The sequence below is a fragment of the Oryctolagus cuniculus genome, chromosome X, assembly GCF_051225735.1.
Source record: "Oryctolagus cuniculus isolate XC-2025 breed Fujian yellow rabbit chromosome X, ASM5122573v1, whole genome shotgun sequence".
In the NCBI taxonomy this organism is placed as follows: domain Eukaryota; kingdom Metazoa; phylum Chordata; class Mammalia; order Lagomorpha; family Leporidae; genus Oryctolagus; species Oryctolagus cuniculus.
This window is the reverse complement of record NC_142888.1, coordinates 129,619,775-129,646,773: the sequence shown is the minus strand read 5'-3', so window position 1 is coordinate 129,646,773 and position 26,999 is coordinate 129,619,775. Positions and strand designations below refer to the sequence as shown.

Here is a 26,999-nt window from a genome sequence, read left to right as displayed (position 1 = left end):
GCACTGCAATAGGAAGCCAAGGTAGACGACTCCACTCCTCCTCCCATGAGATACCACTGTTATTTCCCCCCTTTATTCTTTGAGATTTTTAATTAGCATGTAACATTGGTACATTTTTATGGAGTACAGTATGATATTTTAACACATATGCACAGTATTAACTGATCCAACCAGGCAACTAGCCTTTCCATTTTCTCTTCTTTGTATTTGAAGCATACCAACTCCTCTTGAAGTAGGCAGGCATACAGGTTAAAACTGATCAGGTTTGTGAGCTGGAAGACCACGCCTTCACCATGCCCCTGTGTGACCTCATGCCTCTACCTGGCCACACCTGAGTGCCCACCAGCCAATCGGGTTAATTAGCCGCTCCCCTTTGAGAGTGGATTAGAAGCCTGGAACTGGGTGTGCCCGGCCCTTTTTCCTCCCTCCCTCGCCCTGGCCTCTTGCCAAGAGGGTGCTGGCTGTAGCCTGGTGCCTCAGGGTGCATAGCCTTGGGGCTACCCACCCTAGGCTTCCTGGCCTAGATGCTCTTCCACGTGGCTGGCTCCTGGTGCTTGGTATGAACCCAGATTTACCCCTCTCTCTTAGATAAAGCTCTCACTCTCTTGTGGATCTTTCGCACTAAATAAAAGCTTAAAATGTACCATGCTGCCTTATTCATTTATGCCAGTATTTAGAATTCTTCTCTAAATATTAGGCAAGAACCCACTCAGGTTTATTAATATTGGGGACTTACTAATAAGCAAATGGTGATATTGTATGGCACCCTGAATTTCGATAGCACATGTGGCACCCCAGATGGGACTTCTGGGGAACTTTAAGGGGCCACATTCCAATATCACTCTCGTGTAATTCTTCATGCGGCATATAATCCATTATTGTGGACTAAAGTCACCCCACTGCAAATCAAGCCCCAAGGTTACAGACATTGGTAAAGACTGGAAATTGCAATCTCTGCCCCCCTTTCTTTCCCACTCTCTAAATATAGCTCTCTACCTGGGCCTAGTTTGATGCTTGCTTTTCTGCTCCTGATATCCTGTATATTCTCTGGGTTTCAACTTTGAACTCTAAGTAAAGGACTTTAGAATCTCTTTCTCCAGTTCTTTTCTGGTTGTTAAGCTGTTAAAACTAAAACCTCCAACCTTGGGGCCGGTGCAGTGGCGCACTAGGTTAATTCTTGGCCTGCAGTGCCAGCATCCCATATGGCCACCGGGTTCTAGTCCTGGTTGCTCCTCTTCCAGTCCGGCTCTCTGCTGTGGCCTGGGAGGGCAGTGAAGGATGGCCCAAGTGCTTGGGCCCCTGCACCCGCATGGGAGACCAGGAGGAGGCACGTGGCTCCTGGCTTCAGATCAGCGTAGCTCCGGCCGTTGCGGCCATTTGGGGAGTGAACCAATGGAAGGAAGACCTTTCTCTCTGTCTCTCTCTCTTTCACTGTCTGTAACTCTGTCAAATAAATAAATAAAAAAATTTTGAAAACCTCCAACAACCTGACCAAATTCACCTGTCTCAAATTTAACTCATTCTCTTATCCCACTTTTTTTGTAAAAAAATAAATAAAGAAAGAAATAAAGAAGAGGATCAGCATTCTTCTACTAATTCATGTGTAAAATCTCAGGAGAGTTTATGATGTTTTACCATTGTTTTATCATGTCAGTTTTCTATGACTATACTCACTTTCATAACTATAGTCCTGCAATTGAAAAGACATAAGAGCATCAAATCAATTTCAAAATTTTATTTCTTTTAATTATTTGAGAGTCAGGGAGAGAGGGAGAGCTCTCCCATTTGCTGGTGCATCTCCCCAAATGCCTGCAATGTCCTGGTCTGGGCCAGGGCTGAAACCAGGAGCCAGAAACTCAATCCAAGTCTCTTACATGGGTGGCTTTGGCTCAACAACTTGAGCTATCACCTGCTGCCTCTCAGGGTGAGCATCCCCAGGAAGTGGAACTCAAGATCAGACTGGGATTTGAACCCAGGCACTCTGATATGGGATGTGTGGGCATTGTTCCAATTGGTAGCTTCATCTTTAGGCCAAAGCCTCCAAGCAGAGGCATGCATTGAACAGTGGATTTGAGATACAGATGAAGAACGAGGAAGTTAAGGGACATACTTTTATATAAAACTTTCAAGGATGTTTCTCCATAGTAACAAATGCAGCTGTGGGATTGAGGGAAGTCTGACATTTTCTTGTTTGACTTTAATATTGACTCATCACAGCGATGGGAAGGTTAGTGCATCCAGAGAGAGGAAATGTCAGGGACATTTTTAAAATATTGATGCCGCATCAGTCTTTTAAGTTGTTAGTGTTCTTTTTTAAAGGTTTCTTTCTTTATTTATTTGAAAAGCAGAGTTACACACAGAGAGAGGGAGAGACAGAGAGAAAGAGAATATCTTTCATCTACTGGCTCACTCCCCAAATGGCTGCAATGACCAGAGCTGGACCAATCTGAAGCCAGGAGCCAGGAGTTTCTTCTGGCTCTCCCACATGGGTGCAGGAGCCCAAACATTTGAGTCAACCTGTGCTGCTTTCCTAGGCACATTAGTAGGAAGTTGGATGGGAAGTGGAGCAGCTGGGACTTGAACTGGTGCCCATATGGGATGCCGGTGCTGCAGGCTGTGGCTTAACCCACTGTGCCACAACACCAGGCCCAAATTGTTAGTATTCTTAAGAACTATAGGCGTGTTTATAAATAAACTAAAAACTGAACAATAACATAACATAGTGGGAAAACAAACAACTTGACTGTCTTTACTTCATTGCCCAAAGTTCATCAAAAGAAAATAAAAATGTAAGTCACTTATTTCTAGACGTGGAAAACAAGGCCTAGGAAGGAGAGGAGACTTGCCCAAGCCAGTACCAGAGCCAGAACTGGCACCCAGCTCTTCCAGGGTGCTAACTCAAGCTTTGTGAGCCAGGCTGCATCCAAAAGTCAGCAAGGAACAACTTCTCTTATGAAGGGCACATGAATTCTAATGCATGTCTCATAAAAATTTATAGAGCCATCAATGTCTGCAGTGAAAAGCTCAGCTACATTTGCTTTTTAATGAAAATATTAAAAACACCGTTCGAGAGAACATTGTTTATTTGCAATATCTCTTCCTGTTAAGCTTGATTTAGTGTTTAAGCAGAGAGATCTAATCTCATATAAATCTCAACAGTAAATAATTCAGGCTTCAAACCAGATAAGGTGTGAATTTGACTTCTAGACTTGTGTTCCTTTCTCTAATTGCCAATACAGCCTTTTCCTGCCATTTATACAGGGAATTGTGTGCCTCACCTGTAATCAAATGAACTCTTTGAATTAAAAGCTGATCAGTTTCCTTCTACATTGACATTTGCTTTAAACAATCAGAATCCACAGGTTTCTCAAATTCAAGCAGACATTCATTTTTGTCTGCTGAAGTGTTATTTTTTAATTTCCATTTGGAAGTGCACTGAATCTACAGAGTTTTGAAGTCTTCATTATAACTGAGCTTTATATATTGAAACTCTAAACACTTAAATGCGATATTAGATATTTGGATGCCACATTGCATACATTCAAAACCTGCCCCATTTCCCATGGGCCAGTGCAGAGAGCAGCATTTCAATCAGTTGTTCATCCTGATTTCTGGCGTTCTACATTAGGAAACATCTTCTGATAACTATTTTCAGCGGAGCACTGTGGTAGACCAGTAACAAGATGTAAAATTGGCGGTGGAGGAAGGAGAAGGGTATATAGAAGAGGGGTGACTAAGATCTACTTTTTCCTCACATTACTTATGTTCTAAAAATAATATTTTTAAAGAATTATTTATTTGAAAGGCAGAGTGACAGAGAAGGACACACACACACACACACACACACACAGATCTTTCATCTACTGGTTCACTCCTCAAATGGCCACAAATGCCTGAGACTGGGCCAAGCTGAAGCCAGGAACCTGGAACTTCATCCAGGTCTCCCACGTGTGTGGCAGGGGCCTAGACACTTAGGCCATCTTTCACTGCTTTCCCAGGCTTATTAGCAGGGAGCTGGATTGGAAGTAAGACAGCAAGAAGTCAAGACAGTACTCCAATGTGGGATGCTGGCATCACAATCCTGGCCACTAGGAAGAATATTACTATAGGTGACTTTGTATTACTCAGGAGGGTCTATGAAGGGAAGGCATGTTTCAGGGAAATGTCTTTGGAAAGTCTCTCAGAGAAGGGATAGAACTTGGCCTTAAAGATCAGGAGAATGTCGACAAGCATAACTAAGAGGGTTGTGAGGGAGGGAGTATTCTAGGCAGAAAAAAACAGCAATAGTGATGTTACAGGGTTGACAAAGGGCAAGTGAGACCAAGGACTGAGTGGAACTAAGCCCATAAGCTTTGATTGACTGTATTTGGTAGGGCTCATGTACGCAGCAAAGCCATATGGCTGGCTAATTAGAAACACTCCTTTCAAAGCTCTGGTGGCATTAAGAGAAGGCACAGACAGCTCCAGAGTCCAAAACTAAAGTTTTGGAAGTTTCTATCAAATAAATACTGAGAAACGGGGGCTCCAAGAAGCTAGGACAGATGTAGAGCCGCCTTCTGTGTCTGACAAGGTATCATAATTCTTGCGTTTTGCTTGGAGCTTTGCAAAATCAAGACAGAGCGTGAGAGCAGAGGCCAAGGCAGGGTGATTCCTTTTGATGGGACTCATAAGAGCTCAGAGGGTATCCTCAAGCCGCAAGCCTCTAAAATAATAATGACTGATTTGAGAATGTGTTAAGGTAGAATCCAGAGGTGTGAGGCTGGAAATTGGAACTCTCTAAAGCTATTCTCCAAACAAAAGTCCACAGAGGCAAACTGGAGCAACATACTTAGAAAAACCAAATACAAAATTTGTATAATAGACACATTTTTACAGCGTTTTCAGAAATTTACATTTTCCATTGGAGCACAGCTCAAAGCTGCCCTCTGTTACACATGCAACAGAGCTACAAACCCTACAAAAGGAAGGAATAAATGCAAGAAACATTCATCAAGGCTCCATGCTTCAACCCATATACTCTTTCCTTCCTAAGACCATCAGTCTACGATGATTTCACATGGTTCATTTAACAGTAGTGGCCAGGAGTGGTCACCACTTTCAGGTAATCAGTGCTTAAATTCAAAATAAAGGGATTTAATGGATGTGGGATAAATAGGCAGGCAGCTATTTAGGTCTGCAGAACCAGATAGGCAAGCAGCTAGTTAGGTCTGCAAAGTTGGATGTCACAAGATGTTGGTGGTCCCCACCCCCTACCTGTCAGTCATAATGTTCTTCCTATATTGCACCTGCTACATCTGGGGACTGTGTTTGAAAGACATAAAAGAAGTGGAAGATGGGAGAGTGACCTCTTTATGCCTTGGAACTTACTTGTGTTCATTTTTTAGAGGTCAACTTTTCAGTGTGTGAACAGAGCATTTTCTACTCTCCCACCTTTCTATTTACAGATAGACCTTCCCTATTGCAGGTACTGTTTGTGATTTCCCTGTCTTCCTTAGTTTGTGGGCAACTCTTTGGCCCACTTATGTTGTATAGGTCTCTGTGTAGGGTGGCCCACACTCACCTATGAATGTGTTTTTTCCATCACTGATGAATAAACTGTTTCTGTCTGCACACAATAGTAGTGTCTGCTTAGTATTTCTTTGTGGGAGACAAAAGCCTGGATGAAAAATTATTAAGTGCGTTACCCACATCATAATGGCCAGCCAGCCAGGAGTGTGTAACTCAAAAAAACAACAATGGATGAATGAACCTTATTTGCAGTCTTTTTGTATTTTGGGAAAACTGCTTGGTCAGTTTAGAGTTTTATTTTTTCCTCTGTTCTCGGAAGGGACCAGCTTTTGAGATGCAAGTGCTTATGCCTTTGTTTTTTGGCTTAGCAATTGTCAGAGGCCAGCCTCAGGCTCAGACTAGAAACACTGTTAAGAAGAAACCATGAGGATCCTGGTAAATGTTCTTCACCAGACATTGGCTGAAACCATTGATCTCAAATGTGCACCTTTTAGAGCAGTCAAATTATAAAAGAATAAAAATGATCTCCGTTCACAGATTACATAATATATATAGAGAAAATCCCAAGAGATGCATTAAAACCACTAGAGTTAATAAAAAAGCATTCAACAAGATTATAGATACAATGACAATATTCAAAAATTAAGTGTATGTCTATATATTTTCAAAAAGCAATCTAAAAATGAAATTAAGGGGAAATTTTCATTCACAGCAGCAAAATAGTACTTAAGAGTATAACAAAAGAAGTATAAAACTTTTACTCTAAAATTTTTACTCTAAAACTTAAAAAAAATTTGAAAGAAATTAAAGATCCAAATAAGTTGGAAAATATCCCATATTCATGGATCAGAAGACAACATCGCTGAGATGGATATATCCTTTGGTCTACAGATTCAAAATAATCTCTATTAGAATCCCAGTTGATTTCTCAGGAAATTGACAAACTTATTTAAAAACCATATGGAATTCTAAGGGGCCCTGAATGGTCAAAACGGTACTGAAAAGGAAGCATAAATATACATTTCAAAATCTCCAAAATTACTACAAAGTAATGGTAATCAATACATAGTGGTACAAGTACAAGCACAGAGATATAGGTCAATAAATAGAATTGAGGGTCATGAAATTAACCTGTACATCCATGGTCAACTGATTTTCAACACTGATACCATGAACATTCAATGGAGAAAGAATTATCTTTTCAACAAATGATACTGAGACAATTGGATATCCACATGTAGGATAATGAAGTTATCTCACACCATGCACAAAATTTTTAACTCACAATGGATTGGACAAATCCTAAATGTAAGAGCTAAAACTGTGTAACCCTTAAAAGAAAACATACGGGTAAATCTTCATGATCTTGGAGTTGGCAAAGGAATTTTAAATATTACACTAAAGCTGAGGAACAAAACAAAAAAGAAATTCAATTAATCAAAATTAAGAACGATTTTGCTTCAAGGAACACTATCAGAAAGTGACAAGACAACCTACAAAATGTGAGAAAATATTTGCATATCATTTCATAAGGGATTTGTATCTAGAACATATAAACAATTCTTCCAAAAAATGTACCAAGAATCACTAGACAGTTCCCCAAGGAAGATATATAAATAGCTAGTAATCACATGAAAAACTATTCAGTATCATTAGTCATCAGGGAAATGTACATCATAGCCACAAAGAGAAACCTCTTCAGATCCACTAGGCTGATTGGAATAGAAATGTCTGAAAATAATAAGAATGTTGTTGGCAAGAATGCAGAGAAATCAGATCCCTCATATACTGCTGATACAAATGGAAAATGGCACAGTCAGTTTGGATATGAGCCTGGCAGTTCTTCAATTAAACCCAAAGTTGGCTTTCATTGTGGTGTAGCACGTTAAGCTACTGCCTGCAATGCCAGCATCTCAAATGAGCACTGGTTTATGTCATGGCTGCTCCACTTCCTATCCAGCTCCCAATAATATGCCTGAGAAACCAGCAAAGGATGGCCCAAGTGCTTGGCCCCTACCACCCATGCTTTAGCCTGGCCCAGCACTGGCCATTGTGGCCATTTGGGGAGTGAACCAGTGGATGGAAGATTCTCATATTCTCTCTCTCTCTCTGCCCCCTCTGTCCCCTCTGTAGCTCTACCTTTTGAATAAATAAATCTTTTTAAAAAAGTGTTACTATATGACCCAGTTATTGTATTCCTAGGTATATACTCAAGAGAAATGACAGAACATACCCACACAAAACCTTGTGCATGAATGTTTATAGTGGCATTATTAATGATAACAAAAATGTGTGAACAATTCACTGGATGGAAAGATAACTAAACTGTGTAATACATAGACAAAAAAAAATACAATTTAACCACAAAAGGGAGAAAAGTACTGATACATGCTACAACTTGGATACTTCAAATGGATGAATTCTGCATGGTATGTGAATTGTATCTCAGTAAACTATTTTTAAAAAATATCCAGGGTCTGGTGCTGTGGTATAGTGAGTAAAGCCACTGCCTGCAGTGCCGGCATCTGATATGGGCACCAGTTCGAGTCCCAACTGTTCCACTTCTGAGCCAGCTCTCTGCTATGGCCTGGGAAAGCAGTGGAAGATGGCCCAAGGCCTTGGACCCCTGCACTCGTGTGGGAGACCTAAAAGAAGCTTTTGGTGCCTGGCTTCAGATCAGTCCAGCTCCGGCCGTTGTAGCCATTTGGAGAGTGAACCAGCGAATGGGAGACCTTTCTCTCTCTCTCTATCAGCCTCTCTGGAACTCTGCCTTTCAAATAAACAAATAAATCTTCAAAAAAAAAAAAATCCAGCACACAGTATGGTAAAATGCACAATGTAGGACATCTAAGCATATAAAAAAGAAGAAGAAAATAACCTAGAATGAGGAGAAAAGTGGACTAATCAAATCCAATCTAGGACAGCCACAATGTTAAAATGATCAGCACTGAAATGAAAAGGAGTTCCTATAACTGTATTCCATAGATCCAAAAAGGTCCAGACACAAATGAACCCAGTATGTAATGACATGGCATATATACAAGAAGACCTAAATTGAAATTTATAGGGATGAAAACTACAAGGTCAGAGATCAAATATACACTCAATAGGATTAATGGCAGAGAAGGAATTACAGATTGAAAGACATAACAATAGATTCTATCTGCGGTCGGCGCCATGGCTCACTTGGCTAATCCTCCACCTGAGGTGCTGGCATCCCATATGGGCACCAGGTTCTAGTCCCGGCTGCTCCTCTTCCAGGCCAGCTCTCTGCTGTGGACCGGGAGGGCAGTGGAGGATGGCCCAAGTGCTTGGGCGCCTGCACCTGCATGGGAGACCAGGAGGAAGCACCTGGCTCCTGGTTTTGGATCGGCGTAGTTCCGGCTGTAGTGGCCTTTTGGGGGGTAAACCAACGGAAGGAAGACCTTTCTCTCTGCCTCTCCTCTCTGTGTAACTCTGACTTTCAAATAAATAAATAAAATCTTAAAAAAAAAAACAATAGATACTGTCCATAAATGAAACACAGAGGAAAAAAGACTAAAGAAAGAAAATTAAAAAAAAAAAAAAAGGAAACAGAATCAGTCAGCTGTGGGACAACTTCAAGCAGCCCAATAAATATCAGATCTCAAAAGATGAGGGGAGCAGAAAAAATATTTGAGGGAATAATGATCAAAAATTTTCAAAGTTTGATGAAATATAAATACATGGAAAGAAGAAGCTTGATAGAATCCAAGTTCAAGAAACGTGAAGAGGGGCCAACACTGTGGCGTAGCAGGCAAAGCTGTCTCCTGCAGTGCCAGCAACCCATGTGGATGCTGGTTCGCGTCCCAGCTGCTCCACTTCCAATGCAGCTCCCTGCTAATGCACCCTGAAAAGCGGCAGAAAATGGCCCAAGTCTTTGCGCCCCTGCACCCACGTGGCAGATCTGGAAGAAGCTACTGGCTCCTGGCTTTGGATTGGCCCAACTCCAGCCATTGTGGACATTTGGGAAGTGAAGTAGCAGATGAAATATGTCTCTATGTCTCCTTCTCTCTCTCTGTAACTCTGCCTTTCAAATTAAAAAAGAAACAAGAAGAAAATGACACTCAGGCACATCAGAACCAAAAAATGATAAAAATTAAAACCTTAAATGCATCCAGAGGGTGTCTTTTAAAATAAGAATAAAATAAATAGCTTTTCAGACATAGAAAAGCCAGTAGAATTAATCATGAACATAACGACATTATAGGAAATACTAAAAGATGTCCTTTAGACTGAAGAAAAATAATACTGAATGCAAATATGGATCTATACAGACAAATGAATGGCACTGGAATGGCAACTTTGTGGGTCAATACATACCCTTTTCTTAATATTTAAATACTTTCAAAAGATAATTATTTAAGTAAAAATTAAAATTAATTTTAGCAAAATTCGTGAGACGGCAATAAAATATTCAAATTTATATCTGAAGAAGGAGGGAGAGAGTAAGGGAGAGAAACAGAAAGAACCTATATATATATATATATATGTATATATAATTTTAATTCACATTTAAATGCTTCCCACAAAGAAAACTGCAGACTTAGATACCATCTTGGATGAATTCTACCTATACATCAAGACAAAACATTATATCAATTTTGCACAGGCTACTCCAGAAAATTGAAGAAGAGGAGCTATGTGCCAGTGTATTCTATGAAGCCAATTCTACTCTGATATCAAAACCAGAGAAATTCACTATGATAAGGAAAACTATAGATGAATGTCCCTCATGAACATAGATGCAAACATCCTAAACAAAATATGGCCAGGAAGGTTTAGCCTAACATTTAAGTTTAGAAAATCAATTAATGTAGTCGCTTTCAGTTTCCTTACTTTGAAGAAAACGTTTCGTAGGTTCGTCTAGAGGCATGAACCACAGTCATGGTAGTACCATTTGCAAGGTGCATAAACTGTTATGCAAATGTCTAATAGTAGTGGAATATATTTCAGTGCTATCCATCCCTGAAAATGAATGAACTAGGGTCACATGCATCTCACAAAGCCGACTCTCAGGAACGTAATGAGCAAAAGATGCAACTCACGAGAGAAAACATTACAGTTCCACTTATGTAAGGTTGAAGACCAGGAAATGCTAAACAATATATTGTGGAGGGCATGCAAACAGTTGGTAAAACTGTAAGGAAAAACAGGAAAGAGCCGGCGCCGTGGCTCAATAGGCTAATCCTCCACCTTGCGGCGCCGGCACACCGGGTTCGAGTCCCGGTTGGGGCGCCGGATTCTGTCCCGGTTGCCCCTCTTCCAGGCCAGCTCTCTGCTATGTCCAGGGAGTGCAGTGGAGGATGGCCCAGGTGCTTGGGCCCTGCACCCCATGGGAGACCAGGAAAAGCACCTGGCTCCTGGCTCCTGCCAGGATCAGCGCGGTGCGCCGGCTGCAGCGGCGGCCATTGGAGGGTGAACCAACGGCAAAAAGGAAGACCTTTCTCTCTCTGTCTCTCTCTCTCACTGTCCACTCTGCCTGTCAAAAAAAAAAAAAAAAAAAAAAAAAAAAAAAAAAAACAGGAAAGTTAGTAATCTAACATCAAGAGTAGTCTTTGGGGATGAAGAGAGATGTGACTCAGTAGAGGTTTTAGGGGCTTCCTTCCATGGTACTAGTTAAGTATTCATGTTATAATTCGAACTGTACAGGGACAATTTATACATTCTTTTTTACATACTATATATCTAAAAAATGTAATAGTAAACTGCTAAGAATAACCAAATATTTTGAAAAAGAAAAACAAAACTGAACACTTAGGCTTTTAGTGGAGCATGAAGCCTCTGATTATAATGTAAATTAAAACTATATTCTCTCAAAAATTAAGAAAGGAAGGAAGGAAGGAGGGAGGGAGATAGATACAGAGGGATGGAGGAAGGAAGCGAGAGAGGATTAGAAGTATCATTATATTGTCAGAATTGTATGTAAGAACTATATTGAATCTGTTCTTTATATTAATATCACATTAATATGAGACTTGATGGGAATTGTGTTATAGTAATTATCATGCATTTGCTCTGACCCTGAGAATTTAATGTATTAATAAATTCCACTAAATAAAAAAAGAAACTCAAGCTAATGGAGCAAACTACAGAAACAGCTCTCCGTGGATATGAAAAGGAGTGGAAGAAGAGATGGCACAGCCAATCTATAACACACATATTTTATATAAAAATGTAAAATTTTTAAAAATGTTGCCACTCTTCTCATGCACTTCTTTGTCTTAGAAAGTACCATTATGGTCATAAAAATGGTATTCATAAATTAATAAAGAAATACATTAAAATTTTCCTCATTTCTATTATGTTAAATAGCAGTAGGTATAATTCACGCAGACAAAAATTCAGGATCCTCAATAATCCATGAGGCTCTAATTGGATTCATTCACCAAATGTTTGTTAACTACCATCTTGGTGCCAGGCCTTTGGCTGGAGACCTGAGTAGCTGGAACTCCCAAGTTGGTCCGCCATTATGTAACCACTGTGGTCATCTACTAACCTGAGGACACAGCACCCCGGGAAGACTCCAATTAGTTCCAGTGCCATCTGGGCTTCTAGTTTCAGTCAGACAAACTGCCAAGTCTCAGGAGAAAAATAGGAAAAGACCAATCTGTGCCCATATTTAATTGTCAGCCAAGTTCAGTTGGTACGCCAATAGAACCCTTGAATGGAATGCTGTCTTCTCTTTGCTAGGCTCTCCAACTCACTGAAGGATCTTAAATATGAGCCCAGAGATCCAAAGTTATGTAGATGATGGAAATCTTCATAGACACCCTTGTTCATCTCATTGAGTACGTGGGCCATATTGGCCACTGATGCACTCAGAGATTTCTTCTGTTCATTCCACAAATGTTTGATTCATCACACTTTTCTGAAAGTCTCCTCTGTGCCAGACTCCAAGACAGGTGTGTTTTCGTATTTTCTTCACTCAATCCTTGTAACATCCCTGACAGTGGATGGCATTTTCTTTATACAGGTCCAGCACCCTGCTAGATTTCAGTGCTGATGTCAACACCTCTTGGTTTCCAGTGACATTTGCAAAATGAAGGATAATGGTAACAATGACAAGAGGGAGCTGTCCTGTGGACTTCATGGGATGCCCATTTATGAAGGTTGTCTCCACATAGTCTTTCTCTCCTCTCTCTATATTAGTAGGTACATATTTTGATAGACAACATACACACACAAACATATATATATATATAAAACATATATATATATTTACATACACATTCATGGGTATTTTTAGAAGTTCATGATCATGGAATTAAAATATAAATTTATTTTGATGCAATTTTGGGGGGAAATCCATGCACAGTTTGTTCATAATACACATTTTTCATGGACATTTTGAAAATCCCTAGTGTATGTTGTTCCTGAACTTCATAGTCCCAAGGCAAGTATTACACCCATCTTGTAAGTAAGAGGGGAATCATAGACACAAACCGTGGTTAAGACATTTGTCCAGTGTCACAAGGCACCTAAGTGGTGGGTCATGATTCCCTGCCCAGTCGTGAGCTTTACTGAGAGACTTCTCCTGCTTGCATACCTCTAAATCCAAGGAAACTCAGAAAAAAAAGTGGGCAGCTTGATCAGAGCCAAGCAAGTCTGGTGTGGGTCCTGTTCCCAAACCTTGAGTACTTACAGGGAAAATCTGCTCCCTCGGCCCCAAAGCTGCTCTTCTGAAACCTGAAGCAAGGTCATGGCCCCAGCAGATCTTTTATGCCATTAACTAGCTGTGTCCTTGATTGAGTTATTCCCTTCTAAGCCTCAGTCCCCTTACCTGCTGACTGAGGAAACTGGATTAGTGATTTCTATTCTCTTTGAGCTCTGAAGTTCTACAATTTTAGATAAAAATTTCACTAAGTCAGGTCTTCTTAGTGAAGATCAAAGTACTCTGATTCAAATTCCCAAGACTAGAGAGCATGCTTAGTTGATCCACAGAAGGTACAGATAAATTTAGGGAAGATAATCTCTCTTAAAGAGCTTAAAACCAAAGCAGCCTGTCCCCATCCCACTTGAGCAAATGTGCAATACAAAGCAAAAGACCAAGCACAATTTGGCCACTCCCCTTCCCCAATGTGATTCCTATGAGTGCCATTTGTATGCTGGCTTCACAGGCAAAGTGCATGCTACAGTGAGGGAGTGAAAGAAACACTGACCTGAGAAATAGTCTAAGCTCAGGTCTCAGTTCAGCCACTTCTGAGGCGTTTCACTTTGGACCAGTTGCCTCACTTTCTTTGTGCTTCATCTTCTTTGTTTGCAATGTGCTCAATGTGAATTTTACCTTAGAAGGATTAGTACTCATAATTCAGTGTGACCAGTTAGCCAGAGGAAGTATGGGCCACACTTCAAATTTCCCCTGAAGTATTTTCCTACAAGCACGGCAATGGAATCTTCCTAGAAGAATCCAAAGATAGGGGTCAGTAAATGATGCCAGTGCTTGATTTGAGAGTAGGATTCAGTTTGGTAACAATCACAAATGACACACTTACCTTGCATACCCACATCAGAGGCAGGTGCTTGTCAATCCAGCCAACCTCCAGGGCTCCAGGAAGACCCAAGTCTGTGCACTGTTGATTGCTCAGTGGCAAACAGTGGAAATTTGCTTGATGGGTGGAAAACAAAAACACTGCATCAAAAAAAAGTAAGATGGCATCGTCCAGCCTGGTCATCCTCTTTCAGGGCCGTGTTCCCTCGTTTCTCACCTAAAGTGGCTTTTGCAGAGGCCCCAGGGGAACAGGCTTTCCGTACTGCGCTCAAGTAGCTGAGTGATTCTTACAATGTCACCTGTTCTCTCCAAAGCTTAAGGAACTATGTGGAGTAGAATTAGCGAGGTTGATAAGACTGTGCTGTGTGACTCATCCTTTTCACACTGAGCCTGGAAAGTAAATCACCACAGGAAGAATCCGTCAATGCCTCCCCCACCGCCTTCTCTTGCTGCCCCCTACTGGATGAAGTGCCCATCCTCTGCGTGTCCCTCCTGCTCTTCCTGTGTCCCCACAAGGGCTCAGGCCTGTTCCACTTTATTCACCGATGTTTGCCATAAAGTGAGCACTGGATGAAGGAATTGTTCAATGAATGAATGAGTCTTTGAAAAGGTCCAAAGTTCGTTCTATTGACTGCAGCAAAGTTTGGTTTTTATTGATATGTTTAGTTCTTTAAGAACTATTCCTTCTCCCTGTTCCTCTACCCTTCAGAATCAGACTGGAAGCTTCTGGAAGGCCTTAAACACGTTTATCTTGATAACTGCTCCTTTCCAAACCCTGGCATGTTATCTGTCACCTGGGTAGAGCCCAGCGAAGTAAGCAAGCTGTTTAGCTGCTCCAGAGCTAGCTAGCAAAGAGCGCCAAGTGCAATTTTGCCTTGAAGTGATTGACTCCAAGATTCATTTGCTTTCCTGAAAGCTAGGCCTCCTGAATGAGCAGAAAAAGGAAGTGTTGTTTCATTTCAGTCACCACAGAATGAGCACAGATTAAGCTTCACAGTGTTTTCTGAGATTTATTCAGGTAAGAAAATTAATGATCTAAGAACATAAGAAAATAGTGTGACATGGGGCTGGCACTGTGGCATAGCCAGTAAAGCCATCACCTGCAGTGCCGGCATCCCATATGGGCACTGGTTCAAGACCCAGTTGCTCCTCTTCTGATCCAGCTCTCTGCTATGGCCTGGGAAAGCAGTAGAAGATGGCCCAAGTCCTGGGCCCCTGCACCCACGTGGGAGATCCAGAAGAAGCTCCTGGCTCCTGGCTTTGGATCGGCACAGCTCTGATCATTGTGACCATCTGAGGAGTGAACCATTGGATGGAAGACTTCTCTCTCTCTCTCTGTCTGTCTCTCCTTCTCTCTGTGTGTAACTCTGACTTTCAAATAAATAAGCAAATCTTTAAAAATGTGACATTACATGCTTGGAAAGTGAGTTGCAGGTGTGGCTTTGCAGTGCAGTAGGTTAAGCTGCCACCTGTGACACCAGCATCCTATATGAGTGCCAGTTCAAGTCCTGACTGCTCCACTTCTGAACCATAAAACAGTGGATGAACATCTCTGCCTCTCCATCTTTCTCTGTCACTCTGCCTTTCAAATAAATAAATATTTATTAAAAAGAACTGTGGGAAGGAGAGCTGTCAGAGTTGGTCTCCCTGAAGCTTCTGCATCCTCACTGCTATGAGGCATCTATCCAAGGCTTCTGTCTTCCTCTCTTCACCCACATGTATAAACTCACAACACACCCTGATGGCTGCAGACACACAGCAGTTGCTCAAAAAAGTCAACAGTTCTGGCTTACCTGGCTGCTGCTGGAAGCCAAGTAGCTTTCAGGAAGATCCTACAGAAGAGTTGGACATGACCTGTGTTTGTATACAAGGGCTGCTGTGACAGTACTGCAGGTGTGGATGGTGTGGGCCACAGACAGAGTTGTTGAAAGAATGCAAACAAGTGGCCTCACAGTTCTGGGGGCTGGGAGAGCCAAAGCAAGGCACCAACATGGTAGGTTCCTGCAGAAGGCTCTGAGAGGAATCGGTCTCAGGCCTCTTTCCCTTGAAAAGAGGCATCTGTCTCCCATCAGGCACCTTCCCTCTGTCTACGTTTCTATCCAAATTTCCCCTTTTCCTAAGGACAACAGTCATATTGGTTTAAAGCCCACTCAATGACCTCAGTAAAGACCTTAACTTAAATAAGGTCACATAATGAGGTACTGGGGGTTTGGATTTCAACATATGAATTGAGGGGAGACACAATTCAATCCCTAACAAGAATTTTACATTATTGCTCATCAGCATGTTTCTTAAATCGTCACGGGAGACTCCAATGGCACTTCCATTAGGAAAATCTCATTCCCTATTTTATGAATATTTGCCTCACTATTGCACACAGTTATGGTCCAGAAGTGAAGAAAACAAAATATTTTTGGTTCTGAAATGCAAACTAATAGCATGGGAAAAAAAAAAAGCCAAGACTTGTTGAAAAATCCCCTCTAATACTGCTACTTGGAGTCATCCCAGGACAGGGCCGCGGGCGGGGGAGGTAGGATGTCCAGGGATGACTCTGCATCTGCCTCCTCTTCAGCCAACTGGACTTCCATTTGCCTTGTCCGATTGAGAAGGAACCATTGTGAACCTGAGAGTAGAAACATCTATCTTTTCTATTAAGTACTTCTCCCTGGAAATGCAATGAGTTTAAAAAGACTTTTTGGTGTTTATGTTTCGTGCTAAAAGACACACTGATGCAATGCTGTAAGTAAGTATATTCTCTGCTAAAACTCCTATTACCCCCCATCCAGGAAGCAGCAACAGAGTGACGAGAGGAAATGTATCCTGGTAAATACTCATACAGCACTGAATGCTTCTGAAGTGTAATACTCAATAAGGGGAATTACGAAAAGTGAGGCTAAGACATTGTAGGTGGATGAGTTGGCTCTGAAATAGAGGCTATTAATTTGAGTTTTATTTCTGTGCATTCAATATCATAGAGTCAAAACCAGGGTTTCCTCTAATAAATTATCATTTTTTATAATTTTTAAATTTATTTGACAAATAGAGTTAGACAGTGAGAGAGAGAGAGAGAGAGAAAGGTCTTCAGTTGGTTCACCCCCCAAATGGCCGCCGCGGCCAGAGCTACAACTGATCCGAAGCCAGGAGCCAGGTGCTTCCTCCTGGTCTCCGATGTGGGTGCAGGGCCCAAGCACTTGGGCCATCCTCCATTGCCTTCCTGGGCCACAGCAGAGAGCTGGACTTGAAGAGCAGCAACCCGGACTAGAACCCAGAGCCCATATGGGATGCCGGTGCCTCAGGTGGAGGATCAACCAAATGAACCACAGCGCCGGCCCCATCAATTATCATTTTTAAAAGATCTATTTATTTATTTGAAAGAGTTACGGGGAGGCAGAGGCAGAGGCAGAGAGAGAGGTCTTCCATCTGCTGGCCACAACAGTTGAAGCTGCACAAATACAAAGCCAGGAGCCAGGAGCTCCTTCTGGGTCTCCCACATGGGTGCAGGGGCCCAAGGACTTGGGCCATCTTCCGCTGCTTTCCCAGGCCATAGCAGAGAGCTGGATAGGAAGTGGAGCAATTGGGTCTAGGACTGGCACCCATATGGGATGCTGGCACTGCAGGCGGTGGCTTTACCTGCTATGCCCCAGTGCCGGCCCCCAGGACTGCCATTTGACCTAGCAATTCCCCTCCTAGCTACAGTAACTGAAGCTACTAATTGAAGGGAATTGCACATTTATATCCACACCAAATCATGTACACAGACGTTCATAGCAGCATTATTCACAAAGCTATAATGAATAAACAAAATCTGTTATATTTATATGGGGAGTTCATTCAGCTGTAGAAAGGAATGAAGGGTTATTGCATGCTGTAGCGTGCCTGAGCCTTGAAGACATTACATTGAGTGAAAGATGTCTGGCACAAAAAATCCACACATCGAATGGTTGCATTTATTGTAGAGTAGGCAAATCTATAGGAACAGAAAGTGGATCAGTAGCTGCCAGTGGCTGAGGGAAGGAAATATTCCAGAGTTAGAGAATGGTGAAGGCTGCACAACCTTGTGCACATTTTTTTCATAATGCACATTTTATGAACTCCTTGATGACCCCTCACCTGCCTGGATTTCAACTTCCTGTACCAGAATAAACTTTGCGAAGTCCTCTCGTACTAGGAAAGGTCGGTCTCGCAGGTAGACTAGGAAGAGATCTTCAGTTTCATTTGCAAGCAGAACCTCAGAAGCGGACTATGCTCACGCTCACCTGGGGGTTTTCCCTTCTGAAATTCTATAATCTACTAGTCAAGATGTTTTCCCTCTTAGTCTTTCAAAGTAAAATATTGTATTTTTATACATTTAAGTTCGGATTCATCTCATGATTCTCTCTGGCTTCAGGCTAACTTAATTGTCAGAATTAGCCCCCTGAGGAGTTGAGAGAGACCAACAATGTTCAAGTGAAATCTACACTACATGATTAGTATTTAATTAGGTATTGTTGCAAAATTCCTGTTAATTACTATGTTGATATCATTACGAGATGGGGATTCACTATTTATTTATCTCACAGGAAATTAAGGCAATGTATACTGGTCATGGGAGCCGGTTAAAGCCCTAAATAGATTGAGAACACAAAGAGGACCACAGAAATATTCCCAATTGATTTTTTGGCAAAATGAACTCAATGAAGTGAGGACGATCCCTTCAACAAATGGTGCAGGGAACAATTGGATATCCACAGGTGAAAAAAAGTAGACCCAAAACCGTACCTTATACAAAAATTCGATCATGATTTGAAATCTAAAAGATAAAACTCTAAAACTTTCAGAAAAATAGGAGAAAGTGAGATTTTGGATTAGTCAAAGAGTTCTTAACCTAGACAGCAGAAACAGAATCTATAGAAAAAAAATAATAAATTGGACTTGATCAAAGTTAAAAACTTTTCCTTGTCCAAAGCCAACGTGAGGAATGGCATTGTGCCACAGAGGGTTAAGCTGCCTCTTGTGATGCCCGCATCCCGTAGTGGAGCACAGGTTCAAGTCCCAGCTGCTCCGTTTCTAATCCAGCTCTCTCCCAATACACTGGGGAAAGCAGCAGCAGGTGGTTCAAGAACTTGGACCCCTGCCACCCACATGGAAGACCTCAGTGGAGCTCTGGGTTTCTGGTTTTGTCCTGGCCCAGTCCAGGTTATTGCAGCCATTTCGGGATGAACCAGTGGATGGAAGATCTCGTTCTGTCTCTGCTACTCTCCTGACAAATAAGTAAGTAAATAAGTAAATCTCCAAACAAAAAGACAAAAAAGCCCATATGAAGAGGAGTAAAACACAAGCTGAAAATTGGAAGAAAATATTTTCAAACTACATATCTGACAAAGGACTTCTACCTAGCATATATAAAGACCTCTCAAAACTTAATAAAGTTCAGAAATCTGGCCAGAAAAAGAGCAATAGATGACATTAAGTGACATTTCACAAAAGAGGATACAGGTAGCTCAAAAAGCACAGGAAAAAGTGCTCAACATCATGGAGTGCAGATTCTGACAATGATGAGATATCGCTGCCCATTTAATCAGAATTGACTAAAATAAAAAACAATGACAACATCAAATACTGGTGAGAATGCAGAGAAACTGGACCATTCTTCCATTGTTGGTGGGAATATAGAGGGCTACTTTGGAAGACAGTTTGGGGGGTGTTCCTATAAAACTAAACATGCAACTACCATGTGACCCAGCAATTACACCCCTGGGCATTTATCCCAGAGACATGAAAGTTTATGTTCATACAAAACCCTGTACAAGAATGTTTATAAAAGCTTTATTTGTAATAGCCCTAGACTGGAAACAACCCAGATGTCCTTCAATGGGTGACTGGATAAACAAACTGAGGTATAGCCTTGCCAAGGGATTTTGCTCACCAATAGCAAGGAATGAACCAACAATATGTGCAACAGTCTGGATGAATCTGCAGAGAATGACAGGGCAAAAAGCTCGTCCTGACAAGTTACATGCTGTCTGATTCCTTTTATGTAACATTCTCAAAATGACAACATTACAGAGATGAAGAGCAGATGAGTGGTTGCCTGAGATTAGGGATGGCACCAGAGTGAGAACACTGGAGAAAAAAATCACACAAGGAAGACTTAGGGAAGAGCTGATCAGTGTCTTGATGGTGCTAGTGGGTATTTATGCAGGAAATGAAATTTTATAGAATTTAATACACACACACAAGCACAAGGAAGACTGGAACAATTTGAATAAGATCGGTGGATGGTATCTATAATAGGAAACTGGGCAAGGTGGACAAGGGATTCCTGTATTATTTCATACAACTGCATGTAAATCTACATTGATCCCATCAAAAAGGTAAAATGTAAGGAGACGTTAAAGACACAGCAGACAACTGTGAGAAACACAGTATCAAAGTTTCTAGAAGACAGAGGACAATATCCTTATGGTCTCAGGGTAAGAGAAGATTTCTTTTAAAAAGTCATAAGGAGCGGCCGGCGCCATGGCTCACTAGGCTAATCCTCCACCTGCAGCGCTGGCACCCCGGGTCCTAGTCCCGGTCAGGGCGCCGGAGTCTGTCCCGGTTGCCCCTCTTCCAGGCCAGCTCTCTGCTGTGGCCCGGGAGTGCAGTGGAGGATGGCCCAAGAGCTTGGGCCCTGCACCTGCATGGGAGACCAGGAGAAGCACCTGGCTCCTGGCTTCGGATCAGCGCGGTGCGTGGCCGCAGCGCACCAGCCATGGTGGTCATTGGAGGGTGAACCAATAGAAAAGGAAGACCTTTCTCTCTGTCTCTCTCACTGTCCACTCTGCCTGTCAAAAAAAAAAGTCATAAGGAGCAAAAACCATAATGATTGATACATATGACTGCACTTAAATAGACATTCTGACTTCCATCCCCCACCATACACAAAATCAACTCAAAATGGACTAAAGACCTAAGTGTAAGACCTGTAACTTTATTTTTCTAAATTATTGCTTGTTCAGTTTCAGTTTATTTTAAAAGCAGAGAAACCAGGGATATAGAGGCAAACAGACAGACAAATATCTTCCATCTGCTGGTTCACTCCCCGAATGCCTGTAACAGCTATGGCCAGGCCAAGCCAAAGCCAAGAGACTAGAACTTGATCGGGGTCTCCCACATGGTTGATAGAGACCAAGTACTTGAGCCATCACCTGCTGCTTCCCAGGGTGTGCATCAGCAGGAAGCCAGGTTGGACAAAGCTGAATCAAAGAAAGCTGGATCAAAAGTCCAGGAATCAGGATTCAAACCAGACACTCTGAAATGGGATACTGATGTCTCAAGTGGAAACTACTTAACTGCTACACTGAACACCCATCTCTAAGTCTTGAAGCTTTGAAACTACCAGAAGAAAACCTAGGGGAAACACTTCAGGACATTGCATTGAGTAACGATTTTTTGGATCAGACCCCCAAAGCACAGCAAACTAAAGCAAAAACAGACAAATGGGATTTTAATAAATTAAAGACCTTCTTCACAGCAAAGGAAATGATCAACAAAGTGGAAAGGCAAGTTACATAGTGGGAGATAATAACTATATTTCTGACAAGTGGTTAAGCAACTGAAACAACAGCAAAAAAAAAATAATTCAATTTAAAAATGGGCAGGGGTTTTAAATGGAAATTCCTCAACAGAAGGCACACAAATAGCAAACAGGCACAAGAAAAAAATGTCCACCATCAGTAATTATCAGGAAAATGCAAATAAAAGCCACAAAGAGATATGACTTTATTCCATTTAGATTGCTCATTATCAAAAAGATAAAAGACAAATGCTGGGGGCAATTGGGCCATCTTCCACAGCTTTCCCAGGCCATAGCGGAGAGCTGGATTGGAAGAGGAACAGCTGGGACATGAGCCAGTGCCCATATGGGATGCCAGTGTCACAGGTGGAAGCTTAGCTTACTATGCCAGAGCACCGGCCCCTAGTATCAACACTTTAGCAAGCAATTGGGAACCATCCAGTAAAATGAAAGATGCATGTGTTTTGTGACTTGGGAACTCCACTTCCAGATCTATAACTGAGATGCAGGCTTAAAATCTCTTTTGGGGGCGGATATTTGGCCTAGCAGTTAAAATACTGGTTAGGATGCCCACATCCCACATCAGACTACCTGGGTTTAACTCCCAGCTCCAGCTCCTGGTTCTTGTTTCTTATTAATTCAGACCTTAGAAGGCAACATTGACCCCAAGTAGTTGGGATCCTGCCACTCACATGGGAAATCTGAGTTGAATTTCTGGCTTTGGCCCAGCCCAGCCCCAGCCATTGCAAGCATTTGGGGAGTGAGTCAGTATATCAGAAAGCTATCACCTATCTATCTATTTCTCTATCATCTATCCATTTATCTATATCTATGTCTCTCAAATAGTTTTTTTTAAAAAAATATATTCATTCATTTGTAAGTCAGAGCTAAAGAGAGGGAGAGACAGATTGAAAGAGAGATCTTCCATCTGCTGGTTCATTCCCCAAGTGGCCACAACAGCCAAGCCTGAGCCAGGTTGAAGCTAGGAGTCAGGAACTCCATCTGGGCCTTCTACATGGATGCAGGGGCCCAAGCACTTGATCCATCTTCTGCTGTTTTTCCCAGGCCACTGGCAGAGAGCTAGATCAGAAGTGGAGCAGCCGGGACTCGAACACACTGCTGGCGTGGTTTTACCTGCTATGCCACAAAGCCAGCCCCTCAAATAAGTAATTTGAAAAAATCCTTTTTGCCCATGAGTCATAACATGAAATTAATTTTACATTGTAACCCAATATATATTTATAAATGGAGCAAATTTTCTGTAACAATTCTTATTCTACATACAAAGTCATCTAATATTTTGAATTCCATCCCATTTTTTTGTACTTATAACTAATTAAATTGATTTCATGACCATTTATATTACATATTACAATTATTTGGAGAACTCTTAACATTATGGGCCATGACTCAAACAAATTAAATTAGAAAAATGTGGAGGTGTGGTCCAAGTACACTAGTTTTTAGAGTTCCCAAGGTAATTCCAATGTATAGCTAAAGTTATGAATAACTGCACTAACAGATCATAATACAAAATTTCAAAAGCACTGTTGTAACCACTGAAATTCTAATAAAATCTGTAAGCTAATAAAGTATTGCGCCAATGCTAATTTTTTGGTTTTCATTTTTTTTTTTTTTTTTTTTAACTTTTATTTAATGAATATACGTTTCCAAAGTACGAATAATGGATTACTATGGCTTCCCCCCCATACCGTCCCTCCCACCCACAACCCTCCCCTTTCCCACTCCCTCTCCCCTTCCATTCACATCAAGATTCATTTTCGATTATCTTAATATACAGAAGATCAGCTTAGTATACATTAAGCAAGGATTTCAACAGTTTGCTCCCACACAGAAACATAAAGTGAAAAATAATAGATGATTTTTTTTAATGATGATGAAATCAGATCAGACCTATTGTCATGTTTAATCCCAGTGAGAGTCAAGTTGGGAGTTGATAGTTTGTTTTTTTTTTTTTTTTTTTTTTTTTTACAGAGGATCAGTTTAGTATGCATTAAGTAAAGATTTCAACAGTTTGCACCCCCATAGAAACACAAAGTGCAATATATTATTTGAGTACTCGTTATAGCATTAAATCTCAATGCACAGCACATTAAGGACAGAGATCCTACATGAGGAGTAAGTGCACAGTGACTCCTGTTGTTGACTTTACCAATTGACACTCCTGTCTATGGCATCAGTAATCTCCCTATGCTCCAGTCATGAGTTTCCAAGGCTATGGAAGCCCCTTGAGTTCTCCGACTCTTATCTTGTTTAGACAAGGTCATAGTCAAAGTGGAGGTTCTCTCCTCCCTTCAGAGAAAGGTACCTCCTTCTTTGAAGACCTGTTCTTTCCACTGAGATCTCACTCACAGAGATCTTCTGCCAGAGTGTCTTGGCTTTCCATGCCTGAAATACTCTCATGGGCTTTTCAGCCAGATCCGAGTGCCTTTAGGGCTGATTCTGAGGCCAGAGTGCTATTTAGGGCATCTGCCATTCTATGAGTCCGCTGAGCATCTCACCTCCCATGTTGGATCACTCTCCCCTTTATTTATTCTATCGGTTAGTGTTAGCAGGTACTAGACTTGCTTATGTGCTCCCTTTGACTCTTAGTCCTTTCATTATGATCAATTGCGAACTGAAATTGATCACTTGGACTAGTGAGATGGCATTGGTACATGCCACCTTGATGGGATTAAATTGGAGTCCCCTGGTATGTTTCTAACTCCACCATTTGGGGCAAGTCAGCCTGAGCATGTCCCAAATTATATATCTCTTCCCTCTCTTCTTCCTACTCTTATGTTTAACAGGGATCACATTTCAGTTAAATTTCAACACTTAAGAATAACTGTGTATTAATTACAGAATTAAATCAGTCATATTAAGTAGAACAGACAAAGCATTTTTTTAAAAAGATTTATTTATTTACTTTGAAAGTCAGAGTCACAGAGAGAAGAGGGGAGGGGAAGAGAGGGGAGGGGAGGGGGGGGAGAGAGAGAGAGAGAGATCGATCTTCCATTGGCTGGTTCACTCCCAAGATGGTAGCAATGGCCAACGCTGGGTTGGACCAAAGCCAGGAGTTTCATCCAGTTTCCCACATGAGTGCCAGGGCACCAAGCACTTGGACTATCTTCCACTACATTTCTCAGGCCATTAGCAGGGAGCTGGATCAGAAGTGGAGCAGCAGGAACACAAACTGGTGCCCATATGGGATGCTGGCGTCACAGGCGTCAGTTTTACTTGCTACATCACGGAGCCAGTCCTGGTTTTCATTATTGTACTATGGTTATGTGATATCAATAATTAGAGGAATCTGGGTGAACACAGTGTGAAAACTCTGTACTATTTTTGCAATTTTTCCATAAGTCCAAAAGCATTTCAAAATAAAAATGCTTTGAGGCCATCATTGTGATTCTGTGGGTTAAGTTGCAGCCTGCAATACTGGCAACCCATATGAACTTCAGTTCAAGTCCCAGCTTCTCTACTTTCAATCTTGTTTATACACCTGGGAAGGCATCTGAAAATGGCCCCTGGCACGCATGTGGAAGACCTGAATGGAGTTCCAGCTTCTGGCTTTGGCCTGGCCCAGCCCTGGCCATTGTGCCCATTTGGGAAATGAACAGTGGATGGAAGATATCTCTCTGTAACTCTGCCTTTCAAATGAATAAATAAATAAATCCTTTTAGAAAATAAAATTACTTTTACAAAAAGTAAAAAGAACCTCCATAGAGAAACCATTGCCCCAGGAGATGTGTAAAAGAGCATTCAGAGGGGCCAGCACTGTGGCACAGTGGGTTAAAGCCCAGGCCTATGGTGCTGGATCCTTTATGGGCTCCAGTTAGAGTCCCAGTTGCATCACTTCCAGTCCACCTTCCTGCTAATGTACCTGCAGAGGGTGTCCCATTTCCTTGGGCCCCTGCACCCATGTGGAAGACTCGGAAGAAGTTCTTGGCTCCTGGCTTCAGATCGGCCCAGCTCTGGTCATTGCAGCCATTTGGAAAGTCAATTAGTAGACAGAAGACCACTCTCTCTGTGTGTCTCTTAAAAAAAAAAAAAAAAAGGCAACACTAGTTTGTAAGAGCAAAAAAATAAAAACACTAAAATGTCCATCAAGAGGAGAATGGGGAAATACATAGTGGTATATTCCTATAATGGAATACTATACAGCAGTTAAAATGCATGATTCAAAGTACATATATCAGTGTGGAGAGATCTCAGAAACATGAGTGAATAAATGAGTTTCAGAAAGGTAAGTTATAGCATGATATCATTTTGTAGGGCTTAAAAACATGCAAAATAATACTGCATGTTTTATGGATACATAAATATTGAGTAAAACATTAGAGGATTGCATGGGAATGAAAACTTACCAAATTCAATACACTGCTGGTGGGAATGTAAATTACTGCAGCCACTGTGGGAAACAGTTTGGAGATTCTTTGAAAACTAGAAATAGACTTCCCAAATGATCCAGCAATCTCACTACTGGGTATATACCCAAAAGACATGAAAACAATGCTTCATAGAGACACCCACACCACCATGTTTATAGCAGCACTGTTCACAATAGCCAAAAATTTGGAATCAACCAAGGTGTGCATAGGGGCTGGCGCTATGGTGTAACAGGTAAAGCCACTGCCTGAAGTGCTAGCATCCCATTTGGGCGCTGGTTCAAGACCCGGCTTCTCCACTTCCAATCTATCGCTCTACTACGGCCTGGAAAAGCAGTAGAACATGGGTAGGACCTTGGGCCCCTGTACTCGCATAGGAGACCCTGAAGAAGCTCCTGGCTCCTGGCTCTTGGCTCCTGGCTGTGGATTGGCTCAGCTCTGGCCATTGCGGTCATCTGGGGAGTGAACCATTGGATGAAGACCTCTCTCTCTCTCTCTTTCTCTCTCTCTCTCTCTCCCCTTCTCTCTCTGTGTAACTCTGATTTTCAAATAAATAAATCTTTAAAAAAAAGAAAAGTAAATGTGCTATATACACACAATGGAATATTATTCAGCTATTACAAAGAATGAAAATCTACCATTTGCAGCAAAATGAACACAACTGGAGGACATCATATTGTGTGAAATAAGCCACACACAGAAAGACAAATACCACATGCTCTCCCTTACATGTGGGAGCTAGAATTAAGAGAAAATGAGAAAGAAAGAAGAAAAAAAAAGAAAAAAAATGCCTGTGTGTGTCAATATTGCTGCAAATATAGCTTTGTAAAACTTTGTTTTATAGCTTTGTCAGACCAATGGTTAAGAATGCTTTGCTACTACAGTTTTTTTTTAAGATTTATTTTATTTATTTGAAAGACAGAGTTACAGAGAGAGGTAGAGAGAGAGAGAGAGGGCTTTCATCTGCTGGTTCACTCTCCAATTGGCTGCAATGGCCAGAGCTGTGTTGATCCAAAGCCAGGAGCCAGGAGCTTTTTCCAGATCTCCCACACAG

The 26,999-nt window shown here is 41.5% G+C and overlaps 1 long non-coding RNA gene across 1 annotated transcript; it reads right to left on the bottom strand.

Annotated features, from left to right (window-relative positions):
* Positions 1-11,676: 11,676 nt before the first annotated feature.
* LOC149119757 (uncharacterized) lies at positions 11,677-26,058 on the bottom strand. Its single transcript, XR_016227895.1, has 3 exons — positions 25,925-26,058; positions 25,441-25,594; positions 11,677-14,134 (listed from the first exon to the last, which is right to left on the bottom strand). It is a non-coding gene; the product is annotated as an uncharacterized LOC149119757 (long non-coding RNA).
* Between the last annotated feature and the right edge of the window lie 941 nt (positions 26,059-26,999).